Below are 20,953 nucleotides of genomic sequence, written 5' to 3'. Positions count from 1 at the left end.
ATCTTATATAATAATTAATAAAAGTAAAAGAAAGCACTGTGAGAGAATCCAATGTGCTTTTCCAATGAATCATTATGTATAGCATTAGTTAATATTTTTCAAAATGAGGAAAGTTACTTGGTTGATTATATCAACAGAGGGAATATTCATGATATTATGTGTTAGGAAAAGAAACAGTTATTTCTTTAACAATCTGGAAGAAAAAAATAATTTAAAGAATATTCATTGAAATTCTATAATGAATATGGCAACTAATGTAGAAAATAGGATGTGATTCAGAGAGCATTGCAAAGCCTGGGACTCAAATTTATTCAAGTTAACTGAAATGATTGAAAAAAAAGGAAGAAACAGAGAAAGACCTCGTTACTTAGTGATTAAAGATTATCATGAGACAGAAACTGAATAAATGTTTAACTGCTTTATTGAGGTGTAATCCATGTACCATACAGCTAACTCATTTAAAGTTCAAAACCTGATGGTTGATGTACAACCACATTCACAGTGTTGTACAACAAAAACAACAATCAGTTGTAGGACATTTTGATCAACCCAAATGAAACATCACACTCAATAGCAGTCACTTCCCATTTCTCCCTACTGCCAGCTGTAGGAAACCACTCATCTTCTTTCTGTCACTATAGATTTGGCTTTACTGGACATATTCATATAAAATATGATCTTTTGTGGCTGACTTTTTTCACAGAGCATGTTTTCAAGCTTCATCTGTGTTGTCCTTTGTTATTGCTAGATAAAATTCCATTGTGTGGGTAAACCATATTTTCTTCATATCTTCATCAGATGATGGACATTTAGGCTGTTTCAACTTGGGAGGTGTTATAAATAATACTACTATGAACATTTGTGTACATGTTTTTGTTTCTCATAAACATATGCCTACAGGTGGTATTGCTGGGATCATGTGAACGCTATAATTTACATTTTGAAGAACTGCCAAAATGTTTTTTAAAAAAAGATGCATCATTTTATATTCTCACTAGCAAAATATGAGAATTCCAACTTCTCCATGTGTCCATCAGCACTTGTTTTTTTATATTTTAAAAATATAACCATCCTAGTGGGTATGAAGTGGTATCTTGCTTTGATTTCCATTTCCCTTTCATATGATTATTGGCCATGTGTATATCTTCTTTGGAAAAATGTCTATTAAAATATTGTTTGTGTGTGTGTGTATTTGTAAACCTTTTCAATCTTGAGTTGTAAGTGTTATTTTTCTTTTCTTGATGCAAGCCCTTTAGCAGTATACAATTTGCAAATATATTAACCCACTCTATGGGTTGTCTTTTCTCTTCTTGGTGGTGTGATTTGCAATGTGAAAGTTCTTAATTTCTCAGCCTGCTCTTCCCTGGAATAAAGCTTCCATGCTGTAAGTGATTGGGTCAAGAAGGAAGGCCTAAACCTCTCAGTTGCTTTTGCCTGGAATAGCACTTCTGCATAATGGAGCTAGTTTAGGGGATGAGCAATGCTGGAGACCAACCACTTTCTGGGAGATATCCTAACCTTAGACTTGGAGCTCTGCGAGAGAGGGACCGCTATGTTCTTAGCTGCATCCATCAGGAGCAGACCTTCCATCCCACTAAAAGGGATGCAGGGAAAAGTGGAAGGGTGGGAGCCACTCAACTTAAATGCTACAGACTCTTCTTGTTCTTACTGAGGTTTCGATTTAGTAGATTATCTTGAATAAATGTTTCTCCATTTCCTGTATGCACTTAGAACAACTGTTAGAAACACTTAAAAGTTGTTCTAATATAATTTTCATCAATTATGGTTGTTTTGTGGAAAGAAATCTCTGGAGCTCTTCATGCTGCCCATCCTGGAAGTGCCTTTAAACATTCTGAAACCTGTTAAAAGAGATTTATTTCATGACCAAAAAAAATGTATTTGGGAGTGATGCCATCAACATGGTGACATAAACAGCTACTGAAAATCTGTCCCCAGGGATCAGTGGGAAAAAAACAACAATTTTGAATTTTTCAGAGCACTGGAGGAAGACATAGACTGCAGAAGAATCCTACAGGTGCCAACTGAAGAGAGAGATAAATATCAGGTAGGAAGCCTCCCTATTGGAGTGCATGGCTCTCTCTACTCCCCCTTACTTGGTCCCATGCAGCACAAATGGAACACAGAAACAGCAGCTGGCATCTCTTCTGCTGGGGATATAGGATATAAATTCTCTCACAGCAGTGAGATAGACCTCCTCTGTTTGGAGATCCAGGGAAAAGGGAGGGCATCTGAAGACCTAGGTTAGTGAGGAATAAAGAGTATGAATAATGTGGACAGAGTCTGTATTTCCAGCCCTGGGTCTGAAACATCTTCCCCCATCCCTGAAAGAAACAGTAGGCAGTGGTCTATCCCTGCCTGGTGACAGACCAAATACTGAGTCAGCTCTGTACGTCCTCTACCACAAATAAAGTGGGGGATACAGCCTCAAATTAAACCAGATTTTGGCCAGCAAAGCAACGGCACTGGAGACCCGCCATCCCAGCCCCTCCTAGTCAGAGGTAGCCTGAGCTACAAGGCTAGCAGCTTCTGGGGAAGATGAAGTTATTGACCTGTGCCATCTGCTGGACAGAATGGAAAGTACAAAGGAATTGAAGGGCTTTTTCAGACACTCTCCAGAAAATATATCAGAACCATTAAGACTGGTCAAGACCTCCTATATGAGAACCTGCCCCTGTGTTGGTTGAAAAATACCAATGAACCACTGTTGCAGCAGTGACCTAAAACAAACTCAGGTCCTGTGGATGGGTGAAAAACAGTACACTATGGGACCCAGTCAACCTGTTTTATCCACAGAGACCTTGCTATGGTGCCTAGTACCTATCCCTGTTCCTGAGGCAAGCCATGGTGGGTGTCCAGCTTTTGGAAGTGACCAGGAACACAGCCAATGAGAACCAGAAAAACAAGAGCTGAAAAATTCTGACAAGTTAAAAAGAAATTCTGTTTAAGATCTAGAATAAGTTGAACTGAATGCCAAAGAACTGATAGAGAGCAAAACTAACCACCAAAAAAATCCTACGTAAAAGAATGAAAAGACCTCCAGAATAAACTAATCAAGAAAATCAGATGTCTGGACACTAGCAAAAAATTACAAGTCACATTAGGGAAAAGGAAGATATGGCCCAATCAAAGGATCAATCTAACAGTTTAAAGACAATACAGGAGTTGAAACAAGTAATTGAAGATTTTTGAACAAGCATGCTAAATTGAAAATGAATGGAGTGTATAAAAAAAAAAGAAAAGAAAATGAATTGAGGGAAGATTTGCAAATGAAATGAATGAAATAAAGAAGACATTTTGGGGACCACAAAGAATTCAGAAGCTTGAAAAATCAAATGGCAGAACTTATGGGAATGAAGGCAACACAGAAGAGATGAAAAACACAAAGGTGACTTACAACAGCATATTTGATGAGGCAGAAGAAAGGATTAGTGAACTAGAGGACAGAGCATATAGAATACTATGCACAAAAGAGCAGATAGGCAAAAGAGTAGAAAAATATGAGCAGAGTCTGAGGGAATTGTATGACAATATGAAGTGCATTAATAGACATGTTATCAGTGTCCTAGGAGAAGAGGATGGAAAAGGGACAGAAAGAATAATGGAGGAAATAATCACTGAAAATTTTCCATCTATTATGAAAGACATAAAACTACAGATCCAAGAAGCACAGCATATCACAAGCAGAATTGATCTAAATAAACCTATTTCAAGATACTTACTAATCACACCATCACAGGTCAAAGACAAAGAGAGAATTCTGGAAGCAGAAAGAGAAAAGTGACCCATCACATACAAAGGAAGCTTGATAAGTCTATGTGTGGATTTCTCAGCAGGAACCATGGAGGCAAGAAGGCAGTGGTATGATATATTTAAGATAACAAAAGGAAAACTGCCAACCCAAAGTTCTATATCCAGCAAAATTGTCCTTCAAAAATGAAAGACAGTTTAAAATATTTTAAGAAAGACAGTAACTGAGAGAATTGTGATTAAGAGATTGGCTTTATAGGAAATACTAAAGGGAGCACTACAGGCAGATAGGAAAAGACAGGTCTTGAGAAGAGTGTAGAAATGAAGACTATCAGTAAGGGTAAAAAGAGAGAAAAAATAATCAGATATGATATATCAAAATGAAGCCATGATGCATGCAACCACATTGATGAACTTTGAGGGCATTATGTTGATGTAAATTAGCTAGAAACAAAAGGAAAAATAGCATACAGTCTCACTAATATGAACATTAGTGAGCAAACTTTAAGAGTTAAGGTTGACAACATAGGTTAAAGGAGATAGAAAGAGGGTAGAAATTGGGCATTTGATGCTGAAGGAGTACAGAATGTTCAACAGAATTGAGGGTAAAGATTCAGAAGTGGATAGCATGACGCAGTGTAATAGTAGCACAATATTGTAAGTATAAGGAACAAAGCTAAGTGTGAGTGTGGTAGAAAGTGGAAAGATAGGGGCTTATGATATCAGAAGGAAAGAGAGGCTAAAAACGGGCTGTATAACTTAATAAAACCTAGAGTGGATGATGATGGTGATTAAATGTATAAATATAAGAATGTTTTGCATGAGGGAGAACAAATGAATATCAACAGTGGAAGGTGGTGAAAATGGATGTTATATGGAAAAAATACAATCAATGCAAACTAGGGTATTTAGATAAAATTAACATTGTAATATGCATCCATTAAATGTAGCAAAGGCAATATACCAAATCCAAATGTCAGTAAGAGGGGGTTATAAGGGAGGGCTATGGCATTCTTGATGGTGGTATTGTTTCTCTTTTTATTTCATTTTATTTGGTTTTTTGTTCTTCATATTCTTTCCACTTCTCTCTTTGTGGGAGAAATGGTAATGTCCTCATATAGATTGTGGTGGAGAATGCGTATTTTTTTAAATACTAGGGATCATTGATTATTTCTTAGGATAGATTGTATGGTGTGTGAATAAAATGGCTTAAAAAATAAACAGAAAGATTCAAGTGCTGGAGAAAATGTGGAGAGAGAGATGTATCTGTTCATTGTTGTTAGGGAAGTAGAATGGTGCAGCCCCTCTGATGTGGCGGTTCCACTAGGAGGTTAAGTATAGGGTTGCCATATGATCCTCCAACCCCACTATTAGGTATATACTTGAAAGAACTGAAAGCAGGGACATGAATGGGTATTTGCACACTGGTGTTTTTGATGGCAGCATTCACATTTTCCAATGGATGGAGGTGGCCTAAGAGTTCATCAACTGATGAATTGGAAGGGCAAACTGTGATGTATACATACAATGGAATATTGAGCAGCTGCAAGAAGCAATAATATGGACTAATTATAATGAGCAAACTCTGAGAATTGAATTCAAGAGCACAGGTTATCAGGAGAAGGCTTATTATAAGTGTTTCTAGATTGTAAATTCTTATAGCAGTCACATTTATTTCTGGGTTGTAACTTGTATTTCTAAATTCTGAAATAAACTAATCATTCCCTGGACCATCAAGTAACTGTGACACTTGAGACTCAAAGTTAAAGTTCTGCAGCTATGAAAGTCAGCATTACCCCATACAGTAACTGTAAGAAAAGCTGAAAAAGAGATCCGACTTCAATTAGACATATGCATGAAGCATATCTGGTTAGGTGCAATGTAAATCAGACTAAAGAGCAAAGGATGATATTGGGTGTATTTTAAAACTTCAGTTTCTGTGTGAGCAAAAGAAGAGATGTTTAATTGGTGCAAAATTTATATTTTCAGTAGCACACCATTTAATATAATATGTATGATCAGCTTATTTGCGCACATAACTACATGGAACCTTAAATAGGGAGATCTTGTTGGCTTGTATCCACTGATGTGATGCCCGATACATCCCAGAATAATCTGGGAAGAAGATTAAAAAGTATTTGCAAAATCCCTTGGAGGGATCAGGGAAAAGGTGGAAATATTAAACTTTAGTCTCCCAATTATTTGGGGACTGCCAATTTGATGGGCCATGCCCTTGATCTTGAGTCTTGCCCTTATGAAACTTATTCTGGCAAAGAAGAAGCTAAGCCTACAATATGATTATGCTTAAGAGTCACCCCAAGAGAACCTCTTTTGTTGCTCAGATGTGATGTCTCTTTCCAAGCCAACTTTGCAGGTGAACTCATAGCCCTCCACACTACATGGGATGTGACTCCAGGGGGTTTAAATCTCTCTTGCAGTGGAGGACATGACTCTCGGGAATGAGCCTGGCTTTAGCATTGTAGGATTGAGTAAGCCTTCTTGATCAAAAAGGGGAAGAGAAATGAAATAGAATAAAATTTCAATGACTGAAAGATTTCAAATAGAGTCAAGAGGTGATGCTGAACGTTATTCTTACACATTATATAGATATGCATTATATAGATATCCTTTCAATTTTTGTGTATTGGAGTAGATAGGAGGAAATGCATGAAACTGTTGAACTATAATCCTATAGCCTGGATTCTTGAAGATGATTGTATAATTATATAGCTTTTATGGAGTGTTCTAGTTTGTAGCTGCCAGAATGCAATACACCAGAAAACAGAATGGCTTTGAAAAGGGGAATTTAATAAATTGCTAATTTACAGTTCTAAGGCCGAGAAAATGTTCCAATTAAACAAGTCTATAGAAATGTCCAATCTAAGGCATCTAGGGAAAGATACCTTGGTTCAAGAAAGCTGATGAAGTTCAGGGTTTCTCTCTCAAGTGGAAGGGCACATGGCAAACATGCTAGCTTCTTCTCCTGGCTTCCTATTTCATGAAGCTCCCCGGGAGGTTTTTCCTTCTTCATCCCCAAAGGTTGCTGGCTGATGGACTCTGCGTCATGTTGCTATAGCATTCTCTGCTCTCTCTGAATCCCCCATTCTCCAAAATGTTTCCTCTTTTATAGGACTTCAGAAACTAATCAAGACTCAACTGAATGGGTGGAGGAATGTTGTCACCTAATTCAGTTTAACAACCACTCTTGATTAAATCACAGCTCCAGGGAGATGAAAAGGCCACTTTACAAAATGGGATTAGGATTAAAACATGGCTTTTCTAGGGTACATACATCATTTCAAACCAGCACATGGAGTGACTGTGTGATTATGAAATACTTGTCACTGACACTCCCCTCATCCAGTGTATCAACAGATGAGTAAGAAAAATACAAAAAAAAAAAAAAACAATTAAATAATAGGGCGGGATAAGGGATTTGGGAAGTTTTGAGTGTCACTCTTTACCTTTATTTTATTTTTTTAATTTCCATTGTCTTTGGAGTAATGAAAATGTTAAAAAATGTATTGTGATATGAATGCACATCTATATGATGATAATATGACTACTGAGTATATGTTTTGGATGATTGTATGGTATGTGAACATATCTCAATATTTTAAAATATACATATCGGAAATTTTTTAAAAGTAATCATTGATTAAACTATCCTTAAGTACAGAATATGAACAAAGATATGTCAAATGTAATTAATTCTGAGTTTCTAAAATTCCAAACTATCAGAATAAAAAGACAGTATATGACTAATAACATAAAACTATTGATAACATTTCCTTATTGTTCTTTACTATTTGTCAATGATAATAATAGTAGCTAAAGGAGTGCCACCCGAGATCAAGCACATTATTACTGTTGAATATTGAAGCCAAAGGCAGAAAAAAGGGGGGGAGTATAAAGGCCCCAAATTTACTATTATGAGCCAGTTATAGATATAAAAATCCATGTCTATGCATATTCAAGTTTATTAAGTGAACTCTTTAATTTTTACATGTAATAATTCGTCTACTTTACTAGTAATATTGGGTAACCTTGTAAACGAATATGCTTTAAAAAGTGTATCTACATCTTCTCACGCTGATAAATATCTAGCGGTGAACATTGTCAGTGCTATTAGAACACATTTGTTTTATTTGTAATATTGTAGGTTACATGGTTTTTCTTGAGAATTATTATTTATGAGTGATATGATGCCCTTATTTTGCCATTCTTCTTGAAGTTACTCTGCCATAAATTACAAATTTATTTTCTTGGACTGAATGCCCAAGGGAGTAGAGGAAAGTTTGTAAACAAGATATTAGCACATATTTATTCTAGTCTGACCTATAAAACCTTCCAGGTAGTTGAAGGTAAAGAAAAAAACAAGGGTATTGAAAATATAAAAGCTGGAGAATCCCACTTAAGAAAGTTGTAATTACTGTCGAAAGCTTTCCAAATATTAGAATATACTTTCTCTTATCAGTATAAGAGAATGTTATTCCCCATAAGATGCTCAAAATGCTTGCAATTTTAATATTTGAAATATAATATTTAAACGTTTCTTTCACATAAAATCCCATGGCCATCCAAACCTATGCTAAATGCAGTTAGTCCTTGTCTTTAGTTACACTTAAACCTGCTGATCTCTGCTCCAGTGCATCCTTGGCAGCCTTTCAAAAAACCAAACAGATGTTTCCTTCTCCGTGCAGATAGAAGGAGTGTGTATGGAGGGGAGGCCTCTACCGTCCTCCACGGGGAGTTCCAGATGGCTCAGGATGCTACCTGCACCTTTCTGTTCAGTAGTGTCAAATATAATCTCACTAATGCTATCCGTTTCATAGATTTTGACATCCTTGGGAAGGGAAATTAGTTTAAGATGTATTCTTTTTTCACCATTTGTGAATATTGAGTGGCATATGTTGGAAGTATATAAAAGTACGTAACATATTGGAATCTATTTTAAATATATGTTGTATTTATGTATAATATTGAATTTTCTCTACAAGACTTCAGAAAAAATCTGGCAATTAATATGTTACTTGTGCATACACAGAAAGATGCTAGATTTTCACAGGTTCATTTACATAGGGCCATTTTCCAAAGTGTGCTCTTATTTTGAAATTTACAATATAATGTGATCCGGATCATTAGCATAAGCAAAATATTGTGTCTGCAATAAGTCACTTTAAAGAAACAAGTGACCAAATATGTATTCAGGTCAGCACATCTGGACATCTAAGAATACACAGAGAAAATAAAAGCCTTAAGAGCATAAAAAGCTAAACTAGTATACATTCATTTAAATGCTCTTCCAGTGCAATTAAAATATAATGAAGGCTTGAGTTCACATTTCAGCTAATATATTAATGGAAAAAAACAGTTTCTCAGAATTTTTCTTTGAAATAGATAATTTTGGGAACCATATATAATATTTGAGTTATCCAGATGCTTCTTTATGATTACATTTTATTACTATGTCTCTAACATTAAAGCTGACGATTTAAGCAACTTTATTTATTGAAATTCTGTGTGTGCAAAATGTTTCTGCTGCAGGAGACACCAAGAAGAAGCTCTCAACCCCTTATATGACCACCCCCCACATTTGATTCTCTCCATCTAAAACTATGTCAAAATGAAGCATCCTTCATTCATAATGTGCAGGGCAGATGGGATGTTCCTGCCACAAGAGACCTAGATACGATTGTCTCCAGTTGATCTCAGTTCTGAAGTAGGATATCAATACCCAGTATTAGTTGCTGCCCTAAGTGAAAGTTTTAATTTATTAAGTTGGTCTCAGTTTCATCACTAGTCAGATTTTACTTTATTTCGTTTTATCACCATTTACATTTTTCTTTCTCTAGTTCGCATGAGTTCAAATTTGGATAATGGGGAATAAGAAAGAAGAGTTTTATTTTAAGAGTGAACAGAATAATGGCAAGCTTTCATATGGATTGAACAAAATTACTATAATCTTAACTTTTAAACTAGAAAAAATACAACAGAAAACTATAGATCAATCTCATATTAATAACAGCTTAAACATAAATGCTATTCTGAAAAGTAATACCTTATGTTAAGGATCCTCATTAAAATCAATTCGTTTAATTTTAAGATTTGAACATAATCTAATATAAAATTAATATATTTATATCATGTTGATTAAAACCATAGAAGTATTTGAATATAAATGAAATGATGTTTGATAAAATTTAACAGCCATTCCTAATAAAAATATATATAGAAGAAAGGAAATCTTCTTCAAAAATAAAAACAGCTTATTTTAAAACAAGAAGTTTCATTGCATTTGCCTAGAAGAATTTTTTCTGATTTTAAGTGAAAAATAAAATCGTCACTATCACTTAGCTAATTAACACATTGCTGGTTTATCTATTTCATAAACTAAAACATTTGAAAAAAATAAAGGAATAAGGTCTAGAGAAGAAGAAATATGTATGACATGTATGTTTTGTTCTTAGTTGCTTTTTTCTTGTTTGCACAGAGTATTTTAAATTTATAATTTTTCCCGTTAAAAAACTTACAAGACTTTAGGTTTTTTTAAACAATGACAATGTGTTTTCAGCATAAAATAATGAAAGAAGTATGTATAAAAAGTTAGACTTTTAAGTGATATTTTGTTGCTATTCTGCCAAATCCAGATCAGCACACTGAGAAATGTATACCAAGAACGATAATACCTCACTGGACCACCTTTTCTTTTAAAATACTGATTTCTAAAAAATATTGTTGAATAAGTTTGCCAATGGCCAATACTTGGGAAATTCTGTTGAGGTATTCTGAACTTATATCTATTATACACTGTTTTCTGTTAAAATGTCCTTCTTATCTGAATTATGGGATGGTAGATGATCATTTTAATTTTTTATATCCACAATTTGCAAAGTGAAATAGATAACACAGAGAGAGGATAGATTATATATAGATACTATATATAAATGTATCCATCTATCTATCTGTTTCAACCATTTATCAGTTCCGGGTTTTTCTCTCTACACTCAACTGGTTTATGAAAAGCCTGGGAGATACAGGCTAAGTATACCAGCTAGCTTTTACAGATAGCTATTGTGGGCAGGAAAGGTCAGCCTAACTAAAAGTCTAGAGAATTTTTAGTGAATTCTGTTTAATAAAACAACAAAAAAGAATTTATGATATTCTCTCATTCACTTTAAAACGTCAAAGAAGCCCTGCATTACAAATTTACTGCATGTGACCTGGTGCCATCACATGTGGTAAACTTGCTGATTGAATGTGGCATTAAAGTGTTGCAGCATCCAAAGCTAAAAGAACATGCTTCTTTAAGCAACTTAATGCCAGAGGCTAGTAGACACTGACAGGATAACTTTCAGATCAAAAGAATGTTTCATATTCAGGAAACTTGGAACTAATGCTATCCTAAAGCCATCAATCCACAAAAAGCAATTAAGGCATGAAGCTTATCAAATACTCACAATGGCTTCATGTTTTTGGTAAATCTGTAAGAATTAAATTCTTCAACTGATACACTTAGCGAAAACATTAAGCCCATTGTTCTAATATTCTTTCCAAATAATTAGATAGACCCAATTGTTTTTCTAATAAAAAATGCTTAGATTCTTTGTTTTAGCAGACATTTTAGAATCACAGTCATCCTTTATCTAAGTTACTGCTAGGAAAAAAAGATGAACAAAAAACATTAAAAGAAATACATATAGAGACCTTGATAGATGTTATCTAAATGAATAAGTACAGATATTTAAGGAGTTTTATGGCCAGGAAGTTTAAAATAATCATTATAGGTGGTACAGGTAAAACTATTGGGCCAAGGTGAAACAAAATAAAGCCAATAGCTTTATTTTATACCTTTATTTACTTGAAAGGTATAAAATCAAGAGGTGGGAATCATCATTAATCAGCATGATTGAATAAATTCCCAGTGTAAGTGTTAATGTGGTGTTGATTGGACCATTAAAATGCAAATCTGGCTGTAATCCTGGATGCTGTGATGTGGACACCAGAAACAAATAGTAAGGTAAAAGGTTCCCTTGAGTCTATCAACTTGGCTAATGTTCAAAATTGAACATCATGTGATTAGAGGGAATTTCTGTTGGGGTATCAATTTTTAAATCTAAATCAATTATTTTATACTTACCTTTTGAATGAGAAAAGCTGGCTATTAAAGATATAAACAAATTATAAACTAAATCTTTATCTGAGCAATCTGCAAGAAGGTTATGTAACCAACTTTCATAGATGGGCTCATATTTATCTGGCTTACTGCAAAAGGATTGGTCAGAGAACCACACAAAGTTTATTCCAGCTTCTGTAATTCCATATATGGGCATGATTTCTACCTGTTGATGATTCTATCCTACCTACCAAGAGAAAAACAATCCCAAATTTGGTCAAAATGTAAATTGGTTGAAAGCCAAGATTAATTTTTAAGTATTGTAATGCTGAGCGAATTCTAGTGATCCATAAACAGACTTTACAATGAAAATGCCAACAAAATCTTCAGTACAGGAAAACTAATGACATTTCTATATTATTTACAAGTATATACACACCCACACACAGCTGGCAATATCAAAAGGCTAGGAACTCACACTGAAGGCTAGCTGAGTTGACATTGAACATAGAAAGGTAGATGATTGGAACTTTAATTACTTTGATCCATCATGCCTTGTAACAGTATGTCAGCCTAAGCCAACACATCTGACATGGAACAAAGGCCAAGGCTGCTTCAACATTGGAACATATTTCTAATGGCTGATAAATAAATGTATTGATCTGAGTTTATGCTGAGAACTGAAAGTGAAACTAGAAATAATGAGACCTACAGAAATTATATATAGTTAATATATCTCTATCTGTATATCTGTAAAAATATGAAATATATATAAATAGATACACTTAGAAAAATGTAGACCTGACATATATAATCATAAAGGTAAATATATATACACACATATTAGAATCTTATGTAAATAAAATAACATCATTTCAATCAAAATTTTTATGCCAAGCTAAACAACTTTTTAAAATCATATATGCAAAAGTTAACCAAATTATATACATAAGATTGAAATAGCTAGTTGATTAACTGATTTCTTTTTTTATATTTACCTCAGTCGTTTAACATAATATGCATATAGTAAAATGAAAGTCGTAGAAGAATTTAAACAAGGGGAAAAAAGCGAATATTTTGCTTCACTTCATTTCTGCAAACTGCAAATATTTCCTTTAATGTTTGCTGACATTTTTAAGAACGAATGAAAGAGGAAAAAACCCCACTCTCCCTCATAATAGCACGTAGAGTTTTACACCATAAATCAATTTCCAACAATGCTTTGAAGTTATCAAATTTTAGAGATTTGCCATTTTGTGTTTCCACAGAAGAAAGCATAACTAAAAATTGACTTAACTTTATACTAGAAGCTATCACCACAGGCCTCTGCATTCAGGCAAATCTTCTGGGTTAAATGCTGAAATTTCTTATCAATATGAACAACTTTTCTCAAAGTCATGACATGTCATCAAAGACTCTGTTTTTATATTGTGAATATGATACCAAAATATAGAAAAAAATGAATATGGAATTAATTTGAGAATGTATAATATTCATTATATGGTAGCAAGTTAGAATAGTTTAGTTACAAACACATGAATAGTCTTTTTTTAATTCCTTCAAATATAAAATGTCTGTGAAAGTTTTTCTACTTAGTGTTCTAATTTGGTCCTTGTTTCTTAGATATTGGGATTTAAATTACCCACTTTTTCTATCCACTTGAAGTTATCTTCTCTTTTTATATCAAAATAAAATAAATCAAGTCCCTCCTGAAATACTGCAGTAAATCCAATGACCTCCTCAAATAATCCCAAGACATGACAGGGAATGGGGACAATTGGTTCATGCTTCTTTTTCACCTCCAGCTCGAGACTGTACCTCCTAAATCCTTCAAAAGACTTCATTCAGTGATACGCTAGAAGATGAGTCCCATAGTTTCGAAGGGTTTCATTAAAGATTTAAAATGCAGAAATGGAGTATTTAAATTTGACTAGCAAACTACCCTTCTCCCACAGTTCACTGTTTTTATCCTTTCTTTGGGGAGTGCTTCTTTGGCTGTTTCTCTTTCCCCCCTGGTTTTGCTTTTCCCTTTCTTCTGTTGGCATCTACACTTTCAGCTTTTCTCTTCCAGCTCTATCTCCTTCGCAGTAGGATGCTGAGCATTCCTTCCTAATATACAGATTGTCCCTCAGCTGAGATGTTCATTTCACATTATTCAACTGATACCATCTTTCACACTTTAATAGAAATACTTACCAGCTCTTATAACAATTGGCATTTTTAATACTCAACCGATATTTTGGTCTGCCACCAAAACAATATGAAGATACTTGACTTACGTATTCATGAAGAGGATTTATCAAAATAATCTGTTCCACTGCCTGAAAATGTGGAGCTGTGTTCCAGTAGCCATGTTTCTTGAAGATGATTGTATAATGACATAGCTTTCACAGTGTGACTGTGTGATTGTGAAAACCTTGTGTCTGATGCTCCTTTTATCTACCTTATCAACAGAAAACCAAAACATATGGAATAAAGATGAATAATAGGGGGAACAAATGTTAAAATAAATTTAGAGTGAAATGCTGGTGATTGGTGAGGGGGAGGGGTGGGGGGTATGGTATGTATGAATTTTTTTCTGTTCTCTTTTGATTTCTTTTTCTGAATAGATGCAAATGTTCCAAAAAATGATCATGATGAATATGCAACTATGTGATGATATTGTGAATTACTGATTATATATGTAGAACAGAATGATCAATAATTACGAATGTTTGCGTTTGTTTGGTGGGTTTTTTTGGTATTAAAAAAATAAAAAAATTAATAAAAAGTAAGATAAAATAATTTATTCCAAAGCACAAGAATCTGACATACAGACAGCTTTCAGCTTTCTGCCTTAGGAAGCAAGGTATGGGCAGCTTACGTGTGGAAGGTCTTCTTCCTCTCAAATCTTCTATACATCAAGGTTAAAGCAACATAGACATACCAAACTATTTAAAATCATTAAATGTAATTAGAATTAGACATAACCTTTCTTCCATTATTTTAATTCTTGATTAAAAATGCATTAGGAAGGAATAATGCTCCCAGCTATGCTGGTGTAGCTTTTAGAGAAAAAAATATATATCCTGCCAAAAACAATTTTTACAAACATTGGAGAAAATACAAAACAAACAATGAAACTAGCAGCTTTTTGTAATAATTTGTCATTAGGGACCAATATTCCAGGTGAGCTTGAGAAAAGATTTAAACCAGAAGACAATAGTATTAGATTAAAACACCAAAAAAAGCATTGAAAAAAAATGTATGTTATTTTAACTGACACAAGAAAAATTAAGGAAAAGTCAGAAGAATTATGAAATAAATAAGTTAAATCCAAAAATTAAAACCTTTCCACAAAGATTATTTCAGGCCCAAGTGGCCTCACTCGTAAATACTTCGAGTATACAAGGAAGAAATAAGTCCAATATTATATAAATGCCTCCAGAAAACTAAAAAAGAAAGTAAACCTCTTTTACAACTTATTTTATGAGGCAAGCATAAGTAAAATTCAACAAAGACAAAACAAGAACGTGAAATTTCATGTTCAGATCTCACATATATATTAATATAAATAATAATAACAGAATATAAACAAAATCAAATGGAAAATAGACAGTTGAACATTATCAATAAAAAAATGCAACATTAACCTAAAGTTTGAAAATTCATTCGTGTAATTCACCACCTATACCAGAAAAAGTTGGAAAATCAATACATAGAGCGTGTGACAAAATCCAGTAGCTATTCAAAGCAAATACTCGTAGCATAATACAAATTTAAAGAACTTTCTAGGCTAGATAAATCATATTTACCCCCCAAAATGTGACAAACATTAAACTTAATAGTGAAAAATTGAAAACCTCCCCCCTGAAAGGGAGATGAGAAAAGAATAGACTATCATTACTTGGATTCAATATGATATTAAATGTCCTAACCAGTATTATAAGTCAAGAAAAATAAATGATGTTCATCAGTGTTGGAAATAACAATCATTACCTACAGATGGCTCAATCATGGCTGTAGGAAAAAATATCTGAAGTCTCATAGAGTTAATAACTGAATGTTGCAGGGTTATACTGGATACAATGCCAACATAAATTCAATTGTAATTGTATTTCTTCATTTCAGCAAATTTTATGAATGCCATTTGCAATAACACTAAAATATCTAACAGGAAGAAAAGTAATAAAAATGTATAAAAACTCTACATAGCAAATTACATACGATTGTTAAGGGTATTCACAGAAGATCTAAATAAGAGGAGGAATATATGGTATCTATGTATTATAAGGCTCAATATTTAAAGATGTCAATTCTCTTAAAATATATCTATCGAAAATTAAGTTACTTATTCTACACTCTATATGGATATGAAAAATTTAAAAAATAACCAAGAAAGTCATTCCCCCCCCCAAAAATAACAAAATTCAGAAGCTCACACCATTTCTGTTTTTAAGGTAAACATATAGAAAAACAATTAATCTTAATCTCTATCTGATAACCTATACAAAAAATAAAATCCATGCAAATTGCACATTTAAATATGAAAATTACAATCATCAAGCTTCCTGAATAGAAGATAAATTCATGAATTTGAAGGTAGGCAAAGGTTTCTTAAACTAGACCTTCAAAGCAGTGACCATTCATAAAAAGATTGACAAATAATTTTTCATTAACTGTAATAACTTCTGTGTATCTAAAAATACCAGTAAAAAAAAGTAAAACGACACTAAACAGTAGAAAATATTTTCAAAAGAGTTATCTGGAAAAAATAAGCCATGCCCATTTAGCAGAAGTAACTTCTACAAACCAATAGGAAATTACAAACATCTGTCCCTATCTTCAAAAATGGGCAAAAGTCTTTGATAGAGGCTTCCCATGAGAATATCCAAGTTGCCATACACATATGAAAAGTTACTCAGATCATTACTCATCAGGAAAATAAAAATTGTATAGCTGCAAATTCTGCTTTTTCTGCTCCTGGGATCCTTGCCGACTGTCCTATGTAAATATGTATGAGCCAGCCTTTCGGAAGAAGAGAAACTACATGGAAAAGAAATGAGGCACCTTAGCTGATAGTCAACCAGCTGTCAGCAGTCCCTGCCACTGACCACAGAAATGTGAATAACATCAAAAATAAGTGCCCTGTTGGACATATTGTTTCTAGTAACTGTTTCTTCCTTTGCCATTATTTTGAATTTCTTAGATTACTGGCAACAAGACTTTAAAAATGCTAAAAATTTTAATCAACCTGTTTATCCTTCCTCTGATAGAGTTTCTACAAGTGTTATCATTGTTAAATCACTGTTATGTACAATTTCCCCATGACTTTTTGTTTCATTTTCAATGCAGTCAAAATGAAAAAATAATTTGCCAGGAATATATTTCTAGTACGTTTTGTTTTTGTTTTATTTAAAAACAACATACCTTTCCTGTAAAATTCCTTGGAAAAATAATTTTATTTTCCACCTAACCCTGCATTGTCTCTCTCTGTCTCCTCCCTCTCCCTCTCCACTTTCTTTCTCTTTTTTCTTTCCATATGAGATCAAATACTTTGTTAAATAGTAAAATGCTGATGTGAAAACTGGCACTACTTTTTTTTTTGCATGGCCAGGCAATTAACATGTAGAATTTAAATGTTGATAAACTCATTTTATCAATTTGTTGTTTCATGGATAACGTATTTGGTATAAAATTTAAGAAATCTTTGCTAGCCCAAATGGTAATTATTTTCCCCTATATTTTCTTCTAGAAGCTTTATAGTCTTGAATTAATATTGGCTATGGTACAAGATATGGATTGGGTTTTTATTTAAAATACAAAAATCCAAATTTTCCAGCATCATTTGTTGATCATTTGTCTACTAAATTACCTTGCAAATTTGTCAAAAACTAAATGCCCATATGTTTTTGGATACATTTCCAGATATTCGATTCTGTTCTATTGATCTATTTGCATACCTTTGGCAAATATTTTCTGCCTTGAACACTTCAGCTCTAAAATAAATCTTGAAACCAGGTAGTGATGATACAACAAATTTGTTCATCCTATTTTAAAGCTGTTTTGGCTCTTTAGCCCCTTTGTATTCCCTTATGAATTTAAAATCAGATTGTCAATTTCCACAAAACAACCTGGTATGATTTCAATGATAAAATTTTGATTAAAGAGTTGAGCTCTCACTCTCACCCCCCTGTCCCCTGCAAGGTGCTCACCGACACATCTGTACTACACCACCCCCAGCTCATACAGGTGTGCACTCCAACCCCACCAACCCAGCTCTCTGTCCCATGCACCTGCACACCCATGACCTGCCTCCCAACCCCAGCACACCCATGCCAGGACCCCACCCACCCTTCAACAGTTACATACGTGCCCTACATGCAACCCATGCTCCACACCTCCGCACAACCTGCAGCTTGCTCCAGCACAGAAGAATCAGCACCCCAGTCCCTTTGGACCTCCCTCTCCCAGCACAAATGAGAATCTATACCCTGCCCACCACATGCCCCTGCAATGCCTGCTCCAGCAGAGCACCCATGACCCCCATTCCCAGTGTACACATACACCTGCATCCTGGCTCCCTGCATACCGACATCTGCACCCTGCACCCCACACCCTCATACCCATGACCCCTTCAATCCGCATGCCCACTCATAACCTGCCTGTTCAACTGCCCCTGCACACCTGCACAGCTGCCCCGCCCAATTCACCTCCTGCCATGTCCTGTCTCTGTGTCCCCTATGTCAAATCCTGCTCCTGCACTCCAGGGCCTGCCCAAGCTGCACCACACCCCCATGGTCCCCACACCACATGCCCCCCACACACAGTATAGGTCCCCCAACCTGTGTCTGTCCCTGTGCTGCAAAACGTCACTACACCACTGTACCCCATGCCCCACCACAAATACAAAACTTTAGACTACTGAAGGACATCTACTTCCAAAGTAAACCCTATCAAGATAATTACATGCCTCAAAGGTAACAGAAAATTACAAAGCATATGGAGGTGCAGACAGATATAGCCCAGCATAATGGCCAAATTAAAACATGGGGTGAGACACAGACTTTGGAACAATTAATCAAAGATTTTCATATAACTCTACTAGATAAAATCAGTGGGTTGGCTAATGACATAACGGAGATCAAGAAGACACTAGAAAAGCATAAAGAAGAATTTGAAAGCATAAATGGAAAAATAGCATATATCACAGAGATTAAAGATGCTGTAGGCCAAATAAAAAATATACTTGAGATACACAGTAGATATGAAGAGGCAGAAGAAAGAATAAATGAACTAGAGTACAAGATAGTTGATGGCAAACACAGAAAAGAGCAAATGGCAAAAAAGATGAAAAGATTTGAATCACATCTCAGGGAAATGATGGACCAAACAAAGTGCATAAATGTAAGAATCACTGGTGTCCAAGAAGAAAAAAAGAGTAAAAGGCTAGGAAGATTAGTTGAGGATATAATAGGGGAAAACTTCCCAAATCTTATAAGAGTCATAAATATGCAAATCAAAGAATCCCAGCAAACCCCAAAAAGAATAAATCCAAATAAGTATATTCAAGATACATACTAATCAACTGTCAAATGTTGAAGAGAAGCAGAAAATCCTGAAAGCAGCAAGCAATAATTTGCTAACACAAGGTATGCTGATTTGGATCTGTTTTGCACCTCAGAAAAGCCATGTTTTTTAATCCTCATTCAATATTGCTGGGTGGGATCTTTTTTATTGTTTCCATGGAGATGTGAACCACCCAACTGTGGGTGGTAACTTTTGATTTGATGTGTCTCCACCTATTTAAGGTGGAATTGCTTACTGGAGCCCTTTAAGAGGGAACTACTTGGAGAAAAGCCTTAGAAATAACAGAGCCCACACAGCCAGAGACCTTTGGAGATGAAGAAAGAAAAGCTTGGAGAGAAAGCTAGCAGACTTTGCTATGTGCCTTTCCAGCTGAGAGAGAAATTTCCAAAGTCATTGGCCTTCTTGAACCAAGGTAATATTTCTCTGGATGCCTTAGTTTGGACATATTTATAGTACTACCTTAATTTGGGCATTGGCTTGGCTTTAGAATGGTAAACTTGCAACTTAATAGATCACCCCCTTTTTAAAAGCCATCCAGTTTCTGGTCTATTGCATTCTGGCAGCTTTGACAAACTAAAACACAAGGGAAACCACAAAAGGTTGAGTTCAGACTACTCAACAGGCACTATGGAGGCAAGAAGGCAGTAGTATGATATATTTAAGATCCTGAAAGAGAAGGACTTAGTGTGGAGAATTCTGTACCTAACCAAATTACCCTTTAAAAGTGAGGGAGAGATTAAAATTTTCACAGACAAACAAATACTGAGAGAACTTGTTAACAAGAGACCAGTCCTACAAGAGACACTAAAGGGAGTTCTATCTGCTGAAAAAAAAAAGACAGGAGAGGGAGGAGGGCACAGAATTGAAGAGTAGAAATAAGGGTTACTGAAAGGATAAAGAGAGAAGGAGGGAAAAGAATATATAGATCTGACAAATAAAATTCAAATGATAAGATGGTCGATTCAAAACAAGCCTTTACAGTAATAACTCTCAATATTAATGGACTAAACTCGCCAATTTGAAGTCACAGACTGGAAGAATGGATTAAGAAATATAATCCAGCTATATGCTGCTCATAGGAGACTCATCTTAGACCCAAAGATACAAATAGATTGAAAGTGAAAAGATGGAAAAAGCTGCTCCACACAAGTTGCAACCAAAAGAAAGCAGGTGTAGCTATACTAATATCAGACAAAATAGACCTTACATGTAGAGACATCATAAGAGACAAAGAAGGACACTCCATATTAATAAAAGGGACAATTCACCAAGAAGAGATGACAATCAAATGTTTATGCTCCCAATCAAGGAGCCTCAAACCAACTGATTTTATTGGAAAAACTGAAGGGAGCAATAGACATTTCAACAATAATAATAGGAGACTTCAATAAACCACTCTCTTCCATTGATAGAGCCACCAGACAGAGGATCAGCAAGAAAATAGAGAACTTAAACAATTTAATAAGTGAATTAGACTTAACAGAAATATATAGGTTGTTA

This window comes from Tamandua tetradactyla, chromosome 3 (genome assembly GCF_023851605.1).
Source record: "Tamandua tetradactyla isolate mTamTet1 chromosome 3, mTamTet1.pri, whole genome shotgun sequence".
Taxonomy (NCBI): domain Eukaryota; kingdom Metazoa; phylum Chordata; class Mammalia; order Pilosa; family Myrmecophagidae; genus Tamandua; species Tamandua tetradactyla.
This window is presented reverse-complemented; position numbering follows the sequence as displayed.